We start from the raw sequence: 23,515 nt of genomic DNA on the forward strand, positions 1-23,515 counted from the left end.
GCATAGTCTACAAAAAATCTTTGAGAGACAGACATTGGCAATTCCCGTTTTAGGATTAATAAACTAAATGTGTAGAAAGAGGCGAATTGGGTAAACATTTTGTCTAAATAATGTTGTAACAAGAAAATTGAAATATGCAAAACTTGCAAACATTTAGTAAAAATGGGAAAAGAAATAGCCCGTTAAAGTCATAATTCCCTGCGGTTTTTATGTAAAATAGAGATGAAGCATCTATTCCAACTATATATTACTTGTGATGCACAAAATAATAGAAACCATGTTTTTAAGTATCAATGTTTGTTTGTTTTTTAGAATTGTTGAGATTTTGGCAAACTGAAATGTGATGGGAGAATACCAGAACATGTATAAAGACTGAGTGCCCTGAGGACAGCACCAACAGAATATACAGAGTGGAAGAATTTTTATGTATATTTCACATGTTTAATTCTATGTTGGTTCTAGAAACACATTGTTGAAGTGTTGGCACAGCCTTGGTGCCCGTAGAAACTAAGGAGGGCATGAATAATAGTGGTGGCTAAAATATAAAACATAAAAATACCCCACATGGAGGCATAGAAAAGGTTTCTCTGGAAGTATCAGTCTCTATGCCAGTTGTTAAATATGTATACACGGATATACGTGGTTCATGATGTGTCTAGACCACAATGATGTGCCTTTTGATGATATAAAATGGTTCTTTCAAACATATCACTCCCTGAGGTTTGCTTGTGCACGTTTTTTTGTTCTGCAGCATTTGTACTGTTACCGTGTGTGCCTGGAAGGTACTTCGTATTCTACATAAAGCTAAATGGATTAGACACTGGGCATCCGACATCTGTATCTCTTGGGGTATAAGTACTTTAGGCATGCCAGAGGCATGGGGTATGAGAGAGCAAACGTAACAGCTCTCATTTGTTGCTTGTTTGGCTGTGGCACTCATGTCTGAGTACCATTTGTTGGACTGATCCGCGTGGCGGGGGTCTTCAATTTCATCTAATCCCAGACCATGGTATGCATCATAACCTTTCCCTCCCGCCCCCTCTTTCGTCTTCTACCCCCAAACCCTCTTTACCATTATGTAACGTTTTCACTTTTAGATGTCTTATGGGAAAAATGTTTGTCCATATTTCATTATTTTGTTCGCTCCCACTTTGCAAACATTGTGACCCTGGGTATGTTAGGATAACTGGGACATAGGGTATAAAGTGCATTTTATCGCCATCTGAGGCAGGTTCTTTAGTTGTGTGCATATTTACATATGGCGATTCCGAACTACCGAAGATAGGATAATCATCATCATATTCATTTGACACGTTCTCAACATCATAACCCATAGCAGCGCATGTAAAAATTGGGGTTTTGACAGTTTGGTTTTTGTGCAAGGTGGTTAAGTTAGTATTCACGGCAGAATTGTGGCTCCAAATAACTTAAAGCCATCCCAAATGAGACTTGACCCTTTTTTTATCAGGTGTACCCCACTCCCCCCCTTATTTATATCTCCCAATATAAAAGACCCTCCAATACATGCCAAGGCAGAACAGCATTACTGAAAAAACGATAGCCACAAACTGAACACCACAATCGTAGTTATAGTTTCTATTACTGCTAACTTCTACTCTATCACTATCTACATCTGTGGCGTTGTTAGTGAGGGCACTCCTTTCTGCCATATTTCCACCTGAAAGAGCGATCTAAATGGCTTAAGTACACAAATAATCAAGCTCTTTTTCATTTTTTTCAATTACCTATCTTTATTATCTTCATTTACATATTTAATTTATAATTTTTATGAAAGCAAGGATATGAAATCTCAACATCATAAGAGAGGAGAATGGGGGCAAGCTATCTATGAAGATAAATATGGTGAGTAGAAAGTGGCAGAGATAAAAACCTACTGCGAGAGTGAGAAATAGAAAGAGAGAGAGAGCATTCATATATATATTTACATTTAATTATAACAATTTTTCATCTTTTTCACACAGTTTTTTATTTCTTGCTAATCCTTTTGAGTTTGTCTTTTACATCTTGTAAGCTGTGTTTCATCTCTAAGGGGTTGCGATTTCCTGACTCTGGGGTTGCTCACTTTGGGGTGTCGTACTTTCATGTGCCTTTCTTACATCTGAAAGATGCACCCAGTACTTTAAACCCCTAACTTATACTGCGGATGGTGTGCAATAAATTACTTCATGGGGGCCATGAGATTGTGGGGAGTTCCATCTCCGCACGAAACTGCGAACATATAGATTTTCAGCAGGCATTAACTGTCCCGTGGTGCTGTCTTGGGCGGGTGTTGTTGTGTCAGTCTCATTATCTAGAGTGAATGCGGGTGCTATTTGTCTTGTTATGCTCCGTGCAGCCCTTGTAAGTTGTGTTAGATATTCCTTAAATTCATCCCCTAGCACTGTGGCAGCTCTTTAAGCATCTGATGCTCTTTGGCGTATGAATGCGCCTTCCCGTCACTATTTTGTGCGGGCTCAAATAGTGGCCCTTACTTGGCTGTGTCCTGAGTTGGAACAGTGCTAGGGGCAAGCAATATACCCAGTTTTTCTTAAGTGTGTGAAACAATTTGGACTATTTACTCTTGAGGAGGCAGTTGATTTTTTTCTACCATCCCGTTTGTTTGCGGGTGATAAATCGAACAAAGCTTGTTTCCCTCCCAGCAATGTTGTCACTTCTTTAAAGAGATTGTTTACAAAGTGCGTACCGTTATCCAAGCAGATCACGTCACATATTCCCCACCTTTAAAAATACCTCCCTCACCAAAAACTTGGCCGTGCATTTGGCGTCTGGGTGTGCACACAGCCCTGCTTCTACCCATCGTGAGAAGGGACACACTATCAATATAAGATATCTTGCCCCGTTACACCTTTCTCCCATGTAGCATAGTCTATGTGTAGTTCCCGGAAGGGTCCTGACGGGCGTGGCAGCATTCCTCGCAGTGTTCTTAGTGTCATGCCTGAACTATATATCTGACATGTTCTGCATTCTATGGTCAACTTTTTCAAGTGTTCCTGTAAATTGGGGACAAACCACTCCTCCTGGATGTCTGCTGCAATATGCTGCTTTGCAACGTGTGTTGGAAAATGCAGTTGGTGAAACACTATTTGTAACAATTCTATGGGCATTTCAACTTTTCCTGTTATCTCTTGCCGCCATATCAAATCTGTGGGGGATTCTTTGCACCCTCTTTTTTTCCCATAGCTCTTGTTCTTCGGGGGGTGCTTGCCTTTGCAATTCTATTATTTGTAGTACGGGCATAGAGTTGTACCCTTCCTCTCTGTTGTCCTGTGTGGGTGTTTTTACAATGCATTCTATAGTTGGCGGGATGTTGAAGTACGCTGCTTCTTTCGCAGCGGCGTCCTCTGCCGCATTCCCGAGTGAGATTGCATCTGTGTTATTTGTATGTGCCTGGCACTTCACTAAGGCCACTACTGATGGTTCTGCTAAAGCGTCAATGAGGTCATTCATAATGCTGCATGTTGTACAGGGGAGCCATCCGCTCTCCTTAATCCCCTTCATCGCCATAGTGACAAGCCCGAGTGCGCTGTTGTTGTCACATATGCCTAGTCGGAGTATATTGTCACTGCGCATCCTTTAGCTGTACGCAATGCTTCAATCAATGCAATAAGTTCTACTGCTTGTGCCGAGAAATGTGAGGGGAGGCGTTTCTGCCCTATAACTTCATATTCTTCCCCTTAGATCCTTACCACAGCTGCCCCTACATGTTTTTTCTCCTGTTTCACAATCAATAGATGCTGATCCATCTACAAAGTATATTTCTCCTCCTTCTAGGGCATTTTCATTTGCTTTTGGAATGTCATCCTCCTCCCCCTCATATGTGGCGCAGTCATGTTCTTGCATATCCTCTACTGTGCAGGGCTCCGTGATGAATGAGGCAGGGTTTACAGTTTTACATCTAACGACATGCACGTTTGGGCTTGATATTATTATTTCGTATGCAGTTTCTCTTTGTGTGGTAAGTGTGGATTTTGACCGCTCTAGTATGGCAAACAGTGAGTGTTCAGCGTAAAGAGTTGCACAGCAGCCCATTACTATGGTGGCGCTTTTCTCTATCGCGAAGGCTACAGCTGTGAGAACTTGTTCGCATGCAAAGTGACCTTGCATCACTGAATCTAAGGTGCTACTATAGTAGGCCAATGGCTTGTGGCCAAGTGATGTTTTCTGGGTGAGTACTGCTGTCATTAATATTCTGTTGCTATGTGAATAGAGGTAGAAGTCCCTATCATAATCAGGGTTTGCCAAAACAGGTGTTTGTGTGATGAGGTCCTGTAATTTCAAATATTGTGTCATCATTTCCTGTGCCCATTTGATAGGGGAGCTGTTTTTCTGTGCTTCTTTTAGTCCTTGGAGGATGGGGCGTGTGTAAGCAGCGTAATCTAATATCCAGGCACGGCAATAATTACATATGGCGAGAAATGTCTGCATGTCCTTCACTGTCTTGGGTATCACTGTATGACGTATTGCTGCTGCTCTGTCTGGTATAATCTTTTTACCATCTTTCGAAATCAGCTGCCCTAGATACAAAACCTCTGCCAGGCAGTATTTCAGTTTTCCTTTGTCCACTGTGTACCCCTTTGTTGGTAGCAATGTCAATGTTGTTATTGAATCTGCTCTACACTGCTCTTCACTTTTGCTGCAAATAAGGAGATCTACATACTGAATTATTGTGCTTTTTGCATCAATGTTGCCAAGGTCTTCATGTAGAATTCTGTTTAATATGCTGGGGCTCTCACAATAAGCCTGGGGTAGTCTGCAGTGTTATTTCCCCCCCAGGGTAAATGTATTAGGTATTGACAACTGGGGTCAAGTGGTATTGAGAAGAAGGCATTCTTCAAATCCACAACCGTGAAACATGTGGCTTTTGGATGCTGCATAAAATGGATGCATGGTTTGGCACTAGAGGGAACTCCTTCTGTATGATGTCATTAAGTGGGCGGAGGTACTGTATCATTCTCCAAGCCCCACCCCTCGCCTTTTTGATCAGATAAAGCGCTGTGTTACATGGTGAATTTGATGGCACAATTATACCTTGTTGCAGTAATGCACTTATCGTTTCTTGTATCCCCTCCTCTGCTTCTCTAGACAGGGGGTACTGCTTCATTCTGGGTGGTACTGCACCTGGCTTTATTTTTATTTTTATGGGCGTTTCTCCTTGCAGGAGTACTACATCATGAGGCCCATTTGTCCATACCTCTTGTGGTACATTCTCCATATCTTGATCGAATATGGAAGGCGAGGTATTGACACTGGCCATGAGAGGGTTATGCATATCTCTGTGCTGAATCATTATGTCACAAGGCGCACATTTTTCCATTATTATTTCCCTGTCTGTGTCACTGTCAGTAAATAGCTCTTCATCTGTTAACTCTCTCAGCGCTATGTTTGGGTCTATGCACAACACTGATCTCTACTCGCATCCATGTGTGTCCAGTCCGATTGCCACAATACGTCTGCCTGATACTTGCACCCCCTGCCAGTCAATTGAGAGAATAGTGCCAGGTACTATCTCGGGGCTGATTACCGGGCGAAAAATAAAATCAGATGGCACCCTCCATTCCTTTCGGGTTATTTATGGGATCACTGTAGCCAGAACTTGTATCCCGTAGATACACATGTCAAAGTCCTTGGGCACCCCTCTTACTACAATCTCATTTACCATGGTACTGATCATTAGCATCTCTCGCACTGGACAAACTCCAGGAGTGGAGCACACTATTCCCCTTTCTGTAAAGGAGATGGTCATGTTAAGCTTACTAAGGAGGTCCCTTCCCAGCAAATTTATGGGTGAATCTTCGTGATACTGCAGGGGCGCTCAAACTGTTTTTCCCCCCACTGTTATATCCAAATATTTTGTGTAAGGAACTTTCAAAATAGCCCCAGAAAACCCCTGCGTTTCCAAATTTTTCCCCGAGAGAGGAAACCGGCTCTCCGTGAGGCACGATTTTTCGGCTCCCGAGCCCACCATGAAGATTAACTGTTTGTTGCCTATCTACGCCCCCACCAGTGGTTCCTCTTCTGCACGTAGGGTAGTTGATAGGACAGGACACGCAAGTGCTTTCTGTGGCCTGTCCTAATCTGGATATGTGCTTGTACCTGGGACGGAGAAAACATTGTCTCCAACTACTGTTGTACCCCGGAATGGTGCTGGTGCCCATTAGCTGTGGTAGCAAAGATATTTCTCCTATCGGGTTCTGGCATGCTACTTGAGGTTGCATACCCTGCTGTTGTGGTTGGTGTCTAGGTTGCATCTGTTGTGGCCCTTGCTGGCCATCATTATAATACTGTTCTTGTCGTCCGCCACCACCCATAGGTACCCCATAGGGACTGCCTGGATGTTGGTGTGCCAAATTGCTGTTTGTTTCCCATGGGAGGGGGTCCTTGGTAGTACCCCATGGGTCTCATTCTACATTCTCTGGAAAAATGTCCCCACCTCGCGCAGTTCCAGCAAGACCCTTGGTTCCCTCCCTGCATGCCCTGTCCTCCAAACCCTCTGTTTCCCGGTCCCCAAACTCCCTCTTTTCCCCAATACCCACCTCGTCCTCTCGCGGGCCTGCCCTGCCATTGGGGCCTTCATATTGCTCCTCTCCTGCCCATTGCTCCTGTTTGTTTGCAGACCAGGTGGCTGCCATCCTTGCTGGTGTATTTCCTGACCCCTCCTCCCCTCCTTCCTGTCTTCCACGGGTAGGGCTGCATTAATCACAGAAACCTTCACCAATTTATTCTGAAGAAAGCTTTGCTTCGTCTGCCACCCTCCTCTGTGCTATTTCTTTTTCTCTCTCTTTGATCCTCCTACAATAATGTACTATAATGCTCTGAATCTCCGGCCAGCCCTTGGCTTCTATCTCAGCTATTTTATCAAGGCCTTCTGCACCTCCTTTGGGAGCCCTCTTTTGATAATAAAATAAAACATGACAGTGGATTGGTCCCAAGCCGTGCCCGTTTCTGATCTCCACAGGTCCTGCCCCCGAAGAATGAACTGCGCAGCCTCTTTCTCCTCTTCCATTGTACACTGCATTACTTAAATGTAAGTCGGGAGTATCTGGGAATGTTTTCTGCAGTGCATCCCACACTTGGGCCCTTACATTGTTGAACGAGGACCCATCATGGCGGTCACAATTTATTGCTATTCCCGGGAAACCTGCTCTCACCCACACTCCGTCTGCCTGATCTCCCACTGCAGATACTAGCAAACTCTTTACATCTCCTATGGCAAGGGGCACTCCTGCTGTATTCTTTTCAAATGTGTGCATCCACTTCCCCGCCCCACTTGAAAGTGGAGGGAGGAGCTTCAACAGGTTGTTTTTGTCCATCTGTGCTCATGGTATATAATGTGGTCGCACTGCCCCTTTGTGCATAAAGGGCATCTGTAGTCTCGTGTTTCTCCCTTTTTACTTACCGTTCGTTTCTTTGCCTTGATTAGTGACATGTTTCCCAACCTACTTTCAGCCTCCCCAGCCACCTTTCCAGCCCCCCCATCCTCAGGGTCCTCTCGTAGTGGGAGTGATAGTCCTGCAGCTGCTGCCCTTCTTCATACTCATCTAGATCACTCCATACTTCATCTCTCTCTCTCTCTCTCTCTCTCTCTCTCTCTCTCTCTCTCTCTCTCTCTCTATCAGAATTTCCACCTCCTTGTCCCTCCCCTCCCTGGCTTTCTGCAGGTTCCGCCCAAACAAGTCTTATTGGTTTGTCATGTATTTGGGTCCATATAAGCCTCTGGGAACATAGGGCGGAGGGGCTGTAGCTGCAGGGACGGTCGGGGTACTTGGCGCAGGCACATATGTTGGGTCACTCTATCCTGCAGCAGGCCTAGTTAGTAAGGGATGCAATCTGGTGAGGTCATTGTCTCCTGCATTTACCACTTTTCGTTCTGTTAGTACTCACCCTTCTCCTTTTGGGGGGTGATGCCGCTTCCAGCGATACCTCCTTTGTTATATCATTACCGGGGGATGCATCTTCAAACATCCTCCAGAGGTCCAATATTTCACGTCTATTTTGGAGCTGCTTGCCTCAGTACTTTACTAACAGGTGGGTTGTCAATAGGTCTAATACTCTTTTATCGAATTACCCCCCCCCCCTTCAGGCCACACTTGGGAAGCTCCCTCTCCATTTATTTCTGTGAGCCACTGCTCATGGTATTTTTGTATTTTTTCACTGTATAGGGGGAGGTGCTTGCAAATATGAGCTAAGGGTGTGTCTCCCCCATGGTTCCTCTGTTTACCTTTTGCCTTTACTTGGGTGCTTAATATGTCACACAGTGCCGTTGGAGAAAACACTTGTAATTGCTCTATTACCCCCTTTTGTCCCACGCTGGGATATACCACAACATTTTTACTTACACTTATTCAGGAACGACAAAGATATACTTTCAATCAATACTTTTACATGAACGACCTTATTACATATATACTTTTGGACAGACCAACACGTTTCAACACTTAACATATACTTTTCTGATACTCCTTACCCTTTAGCTTACGTTATTTAAATTTGCCCTTGTCTATTTTCTCATTCACTCCCCTGACACCCCTTCCCTGAGCCCTCTTGGGCTGTTTCCTACCAGAATTATGCTTACGCAGAAAAAGATTATTCTAAATTACTACTCCGAGTCTACTCAATATATGAGACTCCTACGTTTTTTATCTCCACTTATTCCCAGCACTGGTCAAGACAATGCTACACAGCGCCGCCTTCTACTCCCCTTCAGAGCTAGGATCCTGTATTCCCTTACCTCTGTCCCCACAACCTAATGGCCATATAAAGAAAAGAAGAGAAAAAGCCTATCAGTTACATACACACTGTCCCTGGATCTCAAAATCTGACTCCCCCTTGCTATCTTATTTTTACCCTTACACCATCCACTTCATAATTGTCCCCTCTTTAAGAATCTCCCAACCAGTACTCACGTGCCCGAGGTGGTCCGAGAGCCTCTGTTCACGGTTTATCCACAATCAGGGCCGTACCCCAACCAAGCTGTGACCTGCCTTAGCGAGCAGTCCGTTATTTGCAAAGATGACGGGGTCCCTTGGAACCTTTCGGTTTGTGCACACATTGCTCAACCGCGGAGGTGATGGTTTTGCTGGGGGTATCCCAGATCTCGCCACACGGCACAGGGGCCTCTCTCGGCACACCTTCTCGATCACGTCGGGGTCACCAAATGTAAGTGCTCACTCCCCACATAGCCAATACAAACTCAGAATAAAAGACACATCCCAGTAGGGAATGAGACTAAGAGAACAGGTTGCCACATTTTTATAAAGCATCCAGAGAACTCTGCTGCCCTGTGAGCGCTCTGGCAAACATTACAAATACAATGGATCATAAGGCAAAAAGGTGTCATCAGTGATGTCAGCTATAAGGGTTACAAATTGTAACATTATTGGTTACAAGGGGACGATGCATAGGGGCCTGTAGGTGATGATTCATCAGGATTGGCTGCTCCTTCGGGTCAAGCTGGAGATTGAAACTAGCTAAGCTGGCATAAGTACATTTTCTTGGCATACAATAAACAATGAACATCACTATACCTTTGAGTAAATCTTAGAGGCTTACAAGTTGTACATAGAAAACTACATCATTTCACATTGGTCATTCATAAGGTAAAAGGTACGGGTGGTCTTACTTTCTGTGATGACCTGGGTACTGGGTTGATCTGGCACATCAGAGCGAAATTGGGGGTGGAGTGACACATGATATACCCTGGCAGAGGTTCGAGTTTATTGGGGGCACTCTGGGGTGGTCAGCACAGTGGGGGTACACTTCTGTTACATCAACAGAATAATTTAGGAGGGAACAGGGTTACACAAGCAGCAATTCTCCAACAGCAAGGGTGAGGGTTGTGGGAGCAGGTTTGTGGAGATGGATGAGCTACACGGCATAATTCAGGCTGGGTCTCACACAGGACAGTAATCTCTGACGAAGAGTGATATGATACATAATATTAATTGTTGCAGTTAGCTTCAGTGCACCCGTGAGAAAGGGACTTGGGCTGCGCAGAAAAGGTGGGGGCTGGTTGGTGCTCGCTGTGCACGGCGCTGCAGAGGGGAGAGGAGACTTTGTATTGCCGAATCGCAGCCTAGTCCAAAGAATGAGTCAAGGGCATACGAAATGGAGTCCAAGTGTGTCTTGCAATAGTCCCACCTCTGCTCCAACTGAGGCTTTATTCCTCATGGCAGCAGAAGGGCGACGCAGGCGCCCCCCACTTGTGCAAGAGCAAGCGGTACATCTCGTGTAGAATGTATGGGGGGGGGATAATTTTCCCCTTCTTTCCTTACACGACCTTGGTTTCCACATCTGATCAAACTGCCGATGTGCGACCCAATCAAGCTACTGTGCCCGTACAACATGCTAACACAACACAAGGGAGCATCCCTCTACCCGCGCACTAAGTCTATGAACTTGCCTGGCTCCTAAAGTCATAGAATATGGCCACCTGAATCTTCCACAAAGGTGTATTGATATCCTAAAAGAGGCACCAGACACTGCTATTTGAATAAGTGCAAGAGATTTGTGATATGGTGAACGTCACAAACACTGAACCCAACAGAATGTTCTCCAGCTAACGTTCTACACTACATGCTTTACCTACTCGACTCCGGCCTAGTATTGAACTCCATCAAAGTGCATCTGGCAGCCCTGTCAGCTTACACCACTTCACAGAACAAGGTGTCCTGGTGGAAAGTTCCTGTCATTAAGGCATTAATGGAAGGGGTAACCAGGCTATACCGCCCAATGTTGTGCTCTCCAATCTCATGAGTCCACCTTTTGATCCTATGCACAATGCCAGTCTAAAACATCTGACTTACAAGACTGCATTCTTAGTAGCTATCGCCTCTATGAGACTATTCAGTGAGCTACAGGCTTTGTCCGAACAAGACCCTTTCTTCATAATACACAAGGACACGGTTGTCCTCAGAACGCCTCGTAGGTTCTTACCTAAGTTCATCTCAAAGTTCCATGTTAATTAATCCATAGAACTTCCTACCTCCTTTCAAAATCCATCTAACTCAGCAGAAAGAAGCCTCCATACAATTGATGTATGGAGGGCAGTCTTGTACTATGTGAACAAAACTAAACCTAAGGAAAACAGACCAACTATTTGTTTCCATAGCACCTGGTAGAGAAGACGATCACATATGAAAGAACGCCATCCCCAGATGGATAGTTAAATGCTTACAGCTCTGCGATTCCCTATCCAAGAAGGTCTTACCTTTCACCCCCAGGGCTCACACTACCAGAGGTACAGGAGCTGTCTTAACTTTCATTGCAAACCTCCCTCTTGACGCCATTTGCAAAGTTGCTACATGGAGTTCCATCCATATGTTCACACAGCATTATTGCAATGATACACTCTCAAGCAGATTCACAGGTGGGACAAGCAGTCCTAAAACATCTCTTTGCCGCTGTACCTTCTCACTTCCAACCTCCTTCTCCAGATACTGCTCGCTAATCTATGCAGAGCATGTGATATAAGCAGATCCACAAGCCCCAGAAGGGATACATTACTCATCGTAATCGTATTTCTGGTACCTCATGGTAATCATATTTCTGGTACTTGTATTTGCTTAGGTTCCCATACGCCCCCCTTCCTCCCCTTCTGGAGTAGAAGGCGTATAGATATTTTCTGGGTTATCACTGTTTCTGCTTTATTACATCTATACTCACGCTACACTTCATGCAACCACATGTCAGAAACAAACAATCTGAGGGACCTCGACAAGTGAAGGACTATGGGTACACGTCACACTAGGGATAGTATTACTAACATGCCCTGTCGACGTCCGTTTTCGATTTTACTCTGCAACTACCACTAGATGTCGGACTATGCAGGGCATGTGAATCTAAGCAGATACAAGCACCAGAAATACTATTACGTTGAGTAATGTATCCCTTATAACTATATGAGAGTTCACCAGACACTAACCATTTTTTTATGGATGAAACATGCTATAATTATGGTGAGGCCTTGTGTCCATTTGTGCATTGGAGAATAAAAGAAGATCATGCAAACTACCCAACGATTTATGTGTGATTTAAATGTGCTGCATAAAATGTAGTTAAATGGGATCACACAGAAATAATTATTGTTTTGTTAATCAAATGTTATTTGTGTTTTCTCTTAGGTTATAATTTCTTTTTTAAATAGCAAAATGTGTTACATTTTGAATAATTTTAACATTTAGATTGCAAAATTGGAAGACACGATTAAGAAGTTAACTCTGCAAATTGAACATTTACAAAGGTAACTAGCGTTTAAAAATGTTTATATTAAAGCATTTTTACACTAGGAAAGTATGTAGTTTTAACCCTTTAAGTGCCATGGGTATTTCCCACCAGTGCCAGGGCCTTTTTTGGTGATTTCTGTATGTGGCCATTCAATGCCTTGCAACTTTTTTGTTACATGAGATATCTCGGCCAAATTTGGCTCCTTTTTTCCCCACATGTAGGCGGTCGTAACTCCACCCAGGAATCCTAGATTGCTGTAGGGGGGTGAGAGAGTATAAGCAAAAAGGGCGAATATTTTGGGTTTTTTCAAAAAATGCCAATAAAATGATGTACAAAGGAGCCTGTGGTTTATTTCCCTGTAAGAGCTAGGAACAAATGGTTTGCTGGGCTGAGTTCCCCAATTTCCTGGCTTTCAAGAACAGGTTGAGTGGAAACGAAAAAAAAATATTTTGATGTGGTTATCAACTGTTTTGTGAGAGATAGGCGATTTTGGCCTTTTTTGCCAATTGGACATGCATGGACTGAATGGAAAAAAGGGTAGGAAAGCCGAATTGGAGGACAGAAAGGCATATATTTCTGAAAAGTAGACAAAATTCCAAGTTTAGGAAGGGGTGATTTGCGTAGGTCAGGCAACAACTCGGTAGGGGAAAATGCCATAGATTGGGGGAAAAGCGGGAACATGACCGAAAAAGGTATGTTTTGGATATGGCTGGCTTGGTACGGCAATGGCTTCTATGAATTTTGAGAAAAGCAATGCTCCGCTACATTCCCCCGACTCTTGCAGTTAGGAAAGCACACATTTTTTGTAGTGTTTTACAAAACAAGCAATACCACAAGCCAAACACTGAGCCATGGTACACAGGAGTTTTATGCTCACGGCCTGAACAGACGCACTTAGGATGTGTAAATCGGGAAAACCAATGTGGTGAGGAACGGCAAGTATCCATTTTTTGAAAGAGCACAGGCAGAACTTTTCAAGCGTAGGTGACTTGTGCAGGTTACAAAAGTGTATGGTGCCTAAAGCAGCGACTAAATGTAGGTCACATTTGGGAAATGAAAGGGTTGTGTGACAAAGGGCACCAGCAAATGGGTCCAAACGTTATGAAAACCACACAAACACAACAAATGTTATACCTTCCTGCTTTCCCACAGGTGTCCCGATGAAAACGGTACCTCACATGTGTGGGTGCACCTACCTGGGCGCCAAGAGGAAAGCCTAAAACACAAGTAACCCCAAGTCTGTTTCGACACCTGAATTTCACACTTTCTCCAGACAAGCACAACATACAGATACGGGCCTTGGGTGTCCAAGCCACCAAGGAAAATAGGGAACCCCATGCAAAGAGGACACCCGTGGGAATCCGCAGAGGTATGATTTGCGCAAAATCGGTCCTGAATTTATTACCCAGACACCCCCGCAAAGTCCGAAATGTGGGAAAAAACGCATTTTCCGCACATTTCACTCGGCGCACCCATCGAAACATGCCGCCAACAACACATTGTTTGTTTGTTTATTGAATTTGTATAGCGCACCAGACCCGGAGGTAGCAGGGCGCAGCAAGGATATGCAAAGCTTACAAAGTTACATAATGATAAACAGTATACATAGACAAAGGAGATACACAGATTACATAATAAGTAGAACTAAGAGAAGACCCTAACAAATTACGACAAGGTTATTACATTGTAATATGCACAGGTATTTAGTGGTATGCCTATATGGTGAATGCACAGGAAATGTATCTACATATTGCTATACAGAGGGTTATACTCAGGTAGGGAGTCAAAGTACAACAGTTTAAGGAAAGGGAATTAGTCTTCGGATAGATTAAGGTGGGTTATAAGGTTCTTTCTGAAGAGAGGATAGGGTAGATCGGCACGCAGCTCGGTTGGTAGTGAGTTCCAAAGTTTGGCGGCCTTCACAGGGAAACTTTTGCCGCCGATCTTGGAAGACTTAAACCTTGATACCACCAGGCAGTTTGAGTTATCAGCTCTAGTGGGTCTGCTGAAGGTTTTTCTGGACAGTTTGACATGGCCTACCGTCCCGCGTTCCCACAGGTGTCCCGATGAAAACGGTACCTCACACGTGTGGGTGCACCTATCCGGGCGCCAAGGGGAAAGCCTAAAACACAGGTAACCCCAAGTCTGTTTCGACATCTGAATTTGACACTTTCTCCAGACAAGCACAACATACAGATATGGGCCTCGGGTGTCCAGGCCACCAAGGAAAACAGGGACCCCCATGCATTTCCGAAAAGAGGACACCAGTGGGAATCCGCAGAGGTATGATTTGCGCAAATCGGCCCAGAATGTATTACGCAGACACCCTCGCAAAGTGCGAAATGTGGGGGAAAAAAACGCATTTTCCACACATTTCACTCGGCGCACCCATCGAAACACGCCGCCAACAACACATGGCCTACCGTCCCGCGTTCCCACAGGTGTCCCGATGAAAAGGGTACCTCACATGTGTGGGTGCACCTACCAGGGCGCCAAGGGGAAAGCCTAAAACACAGGTAACCCCAAGTCTGTTTCGACACATGAATTTGACACTTTCTCCAAACAAGCACAACATACAGATATGGGCCTTGGGTGTCCAAGCCACCAAGGAAAACGGGGAACCCCATGCATTTCCGAAAAGAGGACACCCGTGGGAAACCGAAGAGGTATGATTTGCGCAAATCGGTCCAGAATCTATTACCCAGACACCCCCGAAAATTCTGAAATGTGGGGAAAAAAACGCATTTGTCGCACATTTCACTCGGCGCACCCATCAAAACACGCCGCCAGCAACACATGGCCTACCGTCCCGCGTTCCCACAGGTGTCCCGATGAAAACGGTACCTCACATGTGTGGGTGCACCTATCCGGGCGCCAAGGGGAAAGCCTAAAACACAGGTAACCCCAAGTCTGTTTCGACACCTGAATTTGACACTTTCTCCAGACAAGCACAACATACAGATATGGGCCTCGGGTGTCCAAGCCACCAAAGAAAACAGGTAACCCCATGCATTTTTTCCTGTTCCCTGTTTTCCTTGGTGGATGCGACATCCCAGGACCAAATCTGTAGGTGGTCCACAAGAGCAAAAAAACTCAAAATCTGCTCTGTTCAAAGACTTGGGGTTACCAGTGGCTTAGCCTTTTCCCTTTGCGCCCAGGTAGGTGCACCCACACATGTGAGGTACCTTTTTGGTCGGGACACCTGTGGGAACGTGTGAAAGTAGGTTGTTGTGTTAGCATGGTTTTCATATCGTTCCAACACATTTGCTGCACTTGTCACACAACCCTTTAATTTATGATATGATATGAAATGATATGGCATGTATAACGTGCCTATACACAAGTGTTTCCCAAATGTGACCTACATTTAGTCGCTGCTTCAGGCACTATACACTTTTGTAACCTGCACAAGTCATCTACCCTTCAAAAGGACTGCCTGTTCTCTTTCAAAAAATGTATGCTTGCCCTTCCTCACCACATTTGTTTTCCTTATTTACACATGCTAAGTACGTCTGTTTAGGCCGTAAGCATAAAAATCCTGTGTACCATGGCTCAGTATTTGGCATGTGGTATTGCTTGTTTTGTGAAACATTACGAAAAATGTGTGATTTCCTATCTGGAAGAGTCGGGGGAATGTAGCGGAGCATTGCTTTTCTCAAAATTCTCATTCATAAATGGACGCTAATTGACTGGAACTAAGGTAGCCTATGTGTTAGGGGATGGACTGGCCGCAGACGGGCCCATGATGAAATCAGGCATCTAAACCTCTTAGAGAAAGACCTGTGCAGAGCAATGGTGCGCTGGCCTCCTTCTGTGCCTAGAGGAATTAAGATATAGACTAGGAGTAAAAGACACTTCTCCAGCATGGGGTCTGGCATGGATTCACATGCTCATGAATATTCCCCGTCGTCAGGTTGGGAATCCTCGGTAAAGAAAAAGTCAGTATCAGTTTCGTTTCTGATCTGTCTTTCTTTATAGTAACCAATCACTGCTCTCTGGGTCATACTGCCCCCAGCCAATGACTGCCCTCTCCCTAAGCCCCGCCTCTGGCAGCCATCCTCAGATTTTTACCGCACGCTCAAGTGTTGGGAGTCCTCGTGCTTTAGCTCTCGAGTTTTTGCTGCGTTTTCGCTCTTTTTCAGGAGATTTTCTCATTTATTTGGTTTAATCGAGCCTCAAGCTCCACCGTTTCTACTTCCGATAACGGGGACCCTTTTCCGGAATTCTTCTATGCCCCTCAAGGGTGAAGTTTTCGTCGAGTTTACACTTCTTGCAGGATTCTGGAAGATGTGCGGCCTACCTCCACGGACATGGCCCAGGACAAGGCAAGCTCGACGCCCGGATCCAAGTTGTTCAGGTGCTGCCCTGGAGCGGTTTGCAGAACGTTTTCAAGGAGGACGAGCACTTGCATTGTCTCTACTGTCTTCATGAGGACAAGACGCACGTGGAGAAGGACTGCGTTCTGCAAGAACCTTTCGGAACAGACCAAACAAGATCGTCATTCCCGCCTCGCCGCCTGGCTGGAGAAGGGCACAGCAGGTGAGAAGGCGAAGAAAAAGTCTGAGCGGGCTTCTAAGTCCTGTGAGGGCGCCCCGGCGACAGGGGCCCAACAGAATGCCAAGCACCGCAAGTCCGCGGGCACCGGGAGCGCCGAAAGGTCAGGCTCTTCGGCTGCCAGGCAGGGTGCTACTTCCCCGGCACGTTCGACCACGAGCCAGCGCTCTGGTTCGGGTAAGAGGAAGTCCGAGAACCCGGGTAAGCCGCTGGAGCGGACCCGGTCGATCTCGAAGGGGGAGCGAGGAGCTAACCCTTCCCCCAAGGTGAAGGCCCAGGACGCACGTAAGGTGGTGAGGGCTTTGATCCATCCGGCAAAGGACTCTGTCGAAGTGGTCGCTGCGACCCTGGCGAAGCCAGCTGAGACTACGCCCGTGGAACCGGCCTCTGGGCCCAGAGTATCCCTGCTACTGCGGAGGGAGTCCTCTTTCCAGCCCATCGTTAAGAACCCAGTGAAGCCCCCGGCGGAAAAAGAGGGGGGCTGGTGGCCATTACAGACTCAGAATCGGCCTCTGAGGAGGAGCTGGTGGAAACCGAGAAGGGCCTCAACGAGAGGTCCATAGGGCACAACGAGAGGTTCATAAGCCTCAACGAGAGGTTTGAGAAGGTTCGATCCCAGGGGACGGTTCCCGCTGACGTGATCGAAGATAGCGACGATGGCAACGTAGAGGGCCCAGTGGAACGTCCATCCCGTCCGTCGCAGCCATTACCCGAGCCCCAGGATAGCTTGGCGGCCATTTTGTTGGCAATCCAATCCTTATGTACCAAGATAAGGACGAGATTACCACGGAACCTGACGGAGGATCCAGAACCAGTCCCGTCGGGAAGCCCTCCGAACAAGCGGAGGAGAGTCCACCCCGCTCGGCCCTTCGTACCTGCGAGACCTATGGGCCCCTCGTCCTCGCCAGACCCTAGAGAGGATATGGCGACGGACACAGCGACTGGGACGGACGATGACGGCGACGATGACACAGCGGACATCCCGTCATCACCCCCCCACCCCCGCGGGCTTCCCCAGCCGACGAAATTGGCTCTTTCCACGCCGTGATAACCAGGGCCTCCAAGCTCTTCCAGCTCTGCCCTGAAGAACAAAAAAAGGAAGGGTTTCTGTACCAACGATGAGAGGCCAAGAGGAAGACGGTCCTCGCGGTGCCTTTGCTCGACGACATCTGGTACGAGGGGCTTGCTGTCCTCAAGAACTCTTCCACGGCACCCGCCAAGAGGGACAGGAACGAGAAGAAGTAGCGAGTCCCTGATGCCACCCCCTTGTGCCTCAGGGCCCAGCCCACGCCGGACTCTGTCGTCTCGGCAGCGGCTAAGAAGAAGGCAGCAGGTGCGGCGGCTTCAACTTCCACTTCCCCGCCGGACAGCGAGGGCAAGAAGTTGGACTCCATGGGACGACGAGTCTTCTCGTCGGCGGCGACGACGATTAAGGCGGCCAATGCCTTAGCGATCGTGGCCCCCTACGACAGGGAGCTCTGTTTCAAGATAGCTCCCCTGCTAGACTTCCTACCTGACGACAAGAGGGCGGAGGCCCTAGAAATTCTGCAGGAAGGCGAGGTGGCGTCGGATCACGCCATAACGGTGGCAACAGACATTGCTGATACCGGATTTCGCCAACTGGGCAACAGAGTTTGCCTCTGATGACGAGGATGGCTCAAGGCAACAGACTTTCGCCAGGACGTCCAGACCAGAGTGTTGGACGGCAACAACCTCTTTGGTAAGGCGGTGGACAAGTCTCTACAGGCCATCAAGACCGACTCGGAGATGGCCTGGGCCCTAGGGGTGCTTCAACAGCGACAGCCCTTTCGGAGCTCCGGAGCAGACAGGGTGCCTCCAAAGGTTCCAGCGGTGGCTCCTCCACTTACGGCCAGGCAGCCCGCTCCTCTTCCCAGGAGGCCTACAGAGGTCGCGGCAAGCAAGGGGGATCCCGCCGTCGTCGCCAAGGAGGCCAAGGCGGCAAGGCCGCCTCCAAGCAAGGCTGACCCGGCCGTGTTGTCGGGCCCCCACCGAAGTACCCCGGTGGGAGGCCGGCTGATGAAGTTCGTCAGCGTGTGGGAGTCCATCTCCACCGACCGTTGGGTGTTGGACACCCTGCCCAACGGGCACTCGCTGGAATTCCAAAAGAAGTGCCATCGCATTCCTCCCGTGGCCAGGAAGGAAAATCACGTCCCTCAACTGCTGTTGGAGGTAAGGGCGATGCTCAAGAAAGGTGCCATCGAGCTCGTCCCCAGAAGGCTCCAGGGCTCCGGAGTGTACTCAAGGTACTTCCTCGTCAGGAAGAAGATAGGCGGTTGGCGACCCATCCTGGACCTGCGTCGCTTAAACAAATACATCAAGGCGCAGAAATTCAGGATGGTCACCCTCCAGCACGTGCTGGGACAGCTGGAGGAAGGCGACTTCCTGTCGTCTTTGGACCTGGAGGATGCTTACTTCCACATCCCTATTCTAAAAAGGCACAGGAAGTTCCTCAGGTTGGTGGTTCAGGGACGCCACTACCAATTCAGAGCCCTACCGTTCGGATTAAAGTCGGCACCCAGGGTTTTCACCAAGGTCCTGGCACCAGTGGTGGCACGGCTGCGCCTGCAGGGGATCCACGTTTACCCCTACCTGGACGACTGGCTAATCTGGGCAAGGACAAGGGAACGCACCGTCGAACACACGGCGAGGACCGTCCGGTTGCTCACGGAGCTGGGGTTCGCCAACTACCCCAAATCCCACCTGGTTCCATCGCAGATAGCACTGTTTCTGGGAGCGAAGCTCGATACAGTGGGGCAATTGGCCTCCCCTTCAGAGGAGAGGACTAAGACCATCCTGGGCAAGGTGTGGCGCCTGCTAGCCACGGACGTGGCCAGGGTAAGGTCCATCAAGTCCCTCCTCGGGATGATGTCCTCATGCATTTATCTTGTACCCCTTTGCAGACTTTGGATGCGTCCGCTACAGGAGTTGCTCAACGCCCGCTGGCTTCAGGCGAGGGGCTGTTTCGAGGTGGGGATCCCTCTCAACGAGGAGTTCCGTCGGGCGATCTTATGGTGGGGCATCCGTGCTCACCTCACGTCAGGCACGGAATTTCAAATCCCGGCGTTTCAGGAGACGGTGACAACGGATGCCTCTCTGGAGGGTTGGGGGGCCCACACCGGAGACCTCCATGCAAGAGGCCTTTGGCTCCCGGAGGAGAGGTCTCTCCACATCAAAATTCTGGAGCTCAGAGCAGTGTTCTGGGCTCTCAAGTCGTTCCTTCCGTCCCTCAAGGGCAAAGTGGTGAGGATCTTCACCAACAACACCACCACAATGTTCTATATACGGAAGCAAGGAGGCACCAGATCCCCAGCCCTATCCAAGGAGGCCCAGGATCTGTGGCACTGGGCCGTCAGCCAGGGGATGTTTCTGGTTCCCTTCCACCTGGCAGGAATAAAAAACACCATCGCCGACTCCCTCAGCAGGGAGCTGCGCTCGTGCCACGAGTGGGAACTGCGCCAGGATCAAGTGGATCGACTCTTCCAACGATGGGGCAAACCCCAGATCGACCTGTTTGCGACGGCGACGAACTCCAAGTGCCACAGGTCCGCCAGCAGGTTCCCACAGCCGAGGAGTATGGGCGATGCTTTCTCGTTCCCTTGGGACGGCCTGTTTCTATACGCGCTCCCTCCATTGCCGTTGCTGCTCCGCCTCATCAACCAGCTCAAGAAGTCCAGGTGCAGGATGATCCTCGTCGCACCGGCGTGGCCGAGGCAGATCTGGTTCCCGGACCTTCTGGACTTCTCAACGTCCCCACCAGTCAAGCTGCCGGCGGACGCGGATCTTCTCTCCAGAGAAGGAGGCACCATTCTCCATCACGACCCACAGTCGCTGAACTTGCAGGCCTGGCTCCTGCAGCACTAGAGTTTGGAGGGTACGATATTCTGGCTGATTGCAGAGAGGTTCTTGCAAAGGCCAGGGTGTCTTCAACTCTCAAGTGTTACGGTCATCTCTGTCTGGTGCCGTGCACAGAAGATTAACCCTCTGCGGATTATGGCCCCTCAAGTGCTGCCGTACCTACTGTCGCTGGCCAAAGCTGGACTGGCTCACGCCTCCATAAAAATACATCTGGCTGCCATTTCCCGATATACCAGGACTACGGGACGGGCGTCCTTGTGGTCTCATCGCCTGGTGAAGGAATTTATGAAGGGACTATGCTGATCATTCCCGCCGGTGAAGGTTCCTGCCCTGGCGTGGGAGCTTAATGTGGTGCTGACCAGGCTCATGGGAGCTCCATTCGAGCCTATGCATTCGGCGCCTTTGAAGTTCCTGTCATGGAAGACAGCGTTCCTCGTGGCCATCACCTCTGCACGACGAGTGGGAGAGATTCAGGCCCTATCTTGCAAGCCTCCATACTTGACTTTTCATGACACAAGGGTGGTGCTGAGGACGCACCCTTCCTTCATGCCCAAGGTGCCGTCGGACTTCCACCTCAACGAGCCCTTGGTGTTACCAGTTTTCTTCCCGTCGCCTTCGACGCCGGCCGAGAGGACTTTTCACTCGCTGCATGTAGCTAGAGCGCTGAAGTTCTACGTGGACCGCACGAAGAGTTTTCGGAAGACGTCACAACTGTTTGTGAACTTTGGGTCTGTGAATCAAGGGAAGGCTCTCTCGAAGACTTCCATTTCCAGATGGCTCTCCGGCTGCATCATGCATTGTCACCGGTTGGCAAACCGACCGCTGCCCGGCCGTCCGAGGGCCCATTCGACCAGAGCGATCGCTGCTACCACAGCGTTCCTGTCTGGTGTGCCCCTGCTGGACATCTGCAGGGCTGCTACGTGGATGTCGATGCACACCTTCACAAGATTCTACTGCGTCGATCGGGACTCCAGGGAGGAGTCCAGGGTCGGCCAAGCAGTGCTGCGCAACCTGTTCGCTTAAAGTGAGCCTGGTGAGGAGGTAAGAGATGCTTAATGTTGAGTTGTTGTATTGCTTAATGTTGAGCCTGTTGCCACCTCCCGTGGTTGTGCATGTGTATACTGCTATATATTCTTTTATTCATGAGCATGTGAATACATGCCAGACCCCATACTGGAGAAGGAACAAGTTACTTACCTGTAATTGTTGTTCTCCAGCATGGGTCTGGCATGGATTCACATGCGAACCCTCCCACCTACCCCTCTGCGGCTCTTCACTTGGTCATACTGCCACTTGGCGTGCTACCAAATCTGAGGATGGCTGCCAGAGGCGGGGCTTAGGGAGAGGGCAGTCATTGGCTGGGGGCAGTATGACCCAGAGATCAGTGATTGGTTACTACTAAGAAAGACAGATCAGAAACGAAACTGATACTGATTTTTTCTTTACCGAGGATTCCCAGCCTGACGACGGGGAATATTCATGAGCATGTGAATCCATGCCAGACCCATGCTGGAGAACAACAGTTACAGGTAAGTAACTTGTTCCTTATGGGCCTGATTCATGGACGTTTTTTATAATGGCACAATTCCATAGGAAAACGTTCCATGTATCGGGCCCATTATGTTGAGCAACATTTACTTTCAATCCTGTGCTCCTGTATGGCTGAATATAGAAGTATCATTGAGGTACAAAAAAAAACAGCCTTTATCAACTGTTTCTTATTGTCAAGTAATGCTATTGTGTGTAAAGGAATACTCAAAGCAATAACTAATGAAAAACGTTTTCATGATGGTGTTTTATCCTTTTTTCTGCATTAGCCTAAGGTCACCTCAGATTCCTTCACGAGTTCAGTCTTCAGGCACATCGAAAAGGACTTCAAGTTGGTGAAATATTCCTATGGTTACCTCTAATTTAGGAAAATGTGTATGAACCTTTCACAACAACAATGTTATTTCATATTTTCTTTAGGTCACCCATCAAACCATAATGTATATTCATCATTTTCGCTTCCTCTCTCGCGTCCATTATCTTCAGAAGCGTATGTAACATTCATTTTCATTTGCAATGTAGAAGCTAAAAAGAAATGTGGTTAGAGTAATCATCGTCACAAACACTATCATTTTCAATCTGGAATTTTGAAACAGTCTTGTTCTGACTAGTTTGTTTTTAAACCAGGGTACTCACTCATTTTCTAGGTGGCCACATGGATCACTGCCACCCCACTCCCTCCAAAACACATGTATGTCAATTTCAATTACAGTGGGGTATCTAGGTCACAAATACAAATGTGTTATTTTTAAAAAGTGCATTGTGGAAGTAATAAAGATACAATGTGAAAGGATTTAAGTACCACATTATGACTTTTATTTAGCATTTGTAGTAAATTATGTTTGGTTGCCACTTGTGCCAAATGGTGCTATCTAAAGCATACAGACTAGAAACATTAGTAATTTGGAAAATGATTAAAAATGAACGTGAACAGATGTTTGAGAGTTTTCCCACAAGGAATAATTGTGAATAAGTGTAAAAAAGAAACTCAGTCAAAGTATAAAGTACTTTGTGGAAGTAACACTGACTAAAAACGTGATGGGGGAAAACATTTTGCAGGGATTGGACAATGTCACAAAGATATTGCTGGACAATTATAGCAATACTGGGCATTTTATGGCAATGTGGACCAGTACCATGCATTTGAGATAGTAAAAGGCGTTGGGAGGCATTACTTTGTTACTTAGGGCACCGCTTGGCAGATGATGGTAAGACATGTATGTGTGAGGCTCTTCAGTACCTCAAGCATGGTAACAAACTGAGCTTTCTAGGTGGATAGCTTAGTAGAGTGCTC

General features: G+C 47.4%; 1 long non-coding RNA gene across 1 annotated transcript; it reads left to right on the plus strand.

Moving 5' to 3' along the window:
- The first annotated feature begins 12,198 nt into the window (after positions 1 to 12,198).
- LOC138515631 (uncharacterized) lies at positions 12,199 to 22,927 on the plus strand. Its single transcript, XR_011282121.1, has 3 exons — positions 12,199 to 12,259; positions 22,491 to 22,552; positions 22,642 to 22,927. It is a non-coding gene; the product is annotated as an uncharacterized lncRNA (long non-coding RNA).
- Positions 22,928 to 23,515: the final 588 nt, after the last annotated feature.

Source organism: Ambystoma mexicanum, chromosome 6q (assembly GCF_040938575.1).
Source record: "Ambystoma mexicanum isolate Mex_15411 chromosome 6q, UKY_AmexF1_1, whole genome shotgun sequence".
NCBI lineage: Eukaryota > Metazoa > Chordata > Amphibia > Caudata > Ambystomatidae > Ambystoma > Ambystoma mexicanum.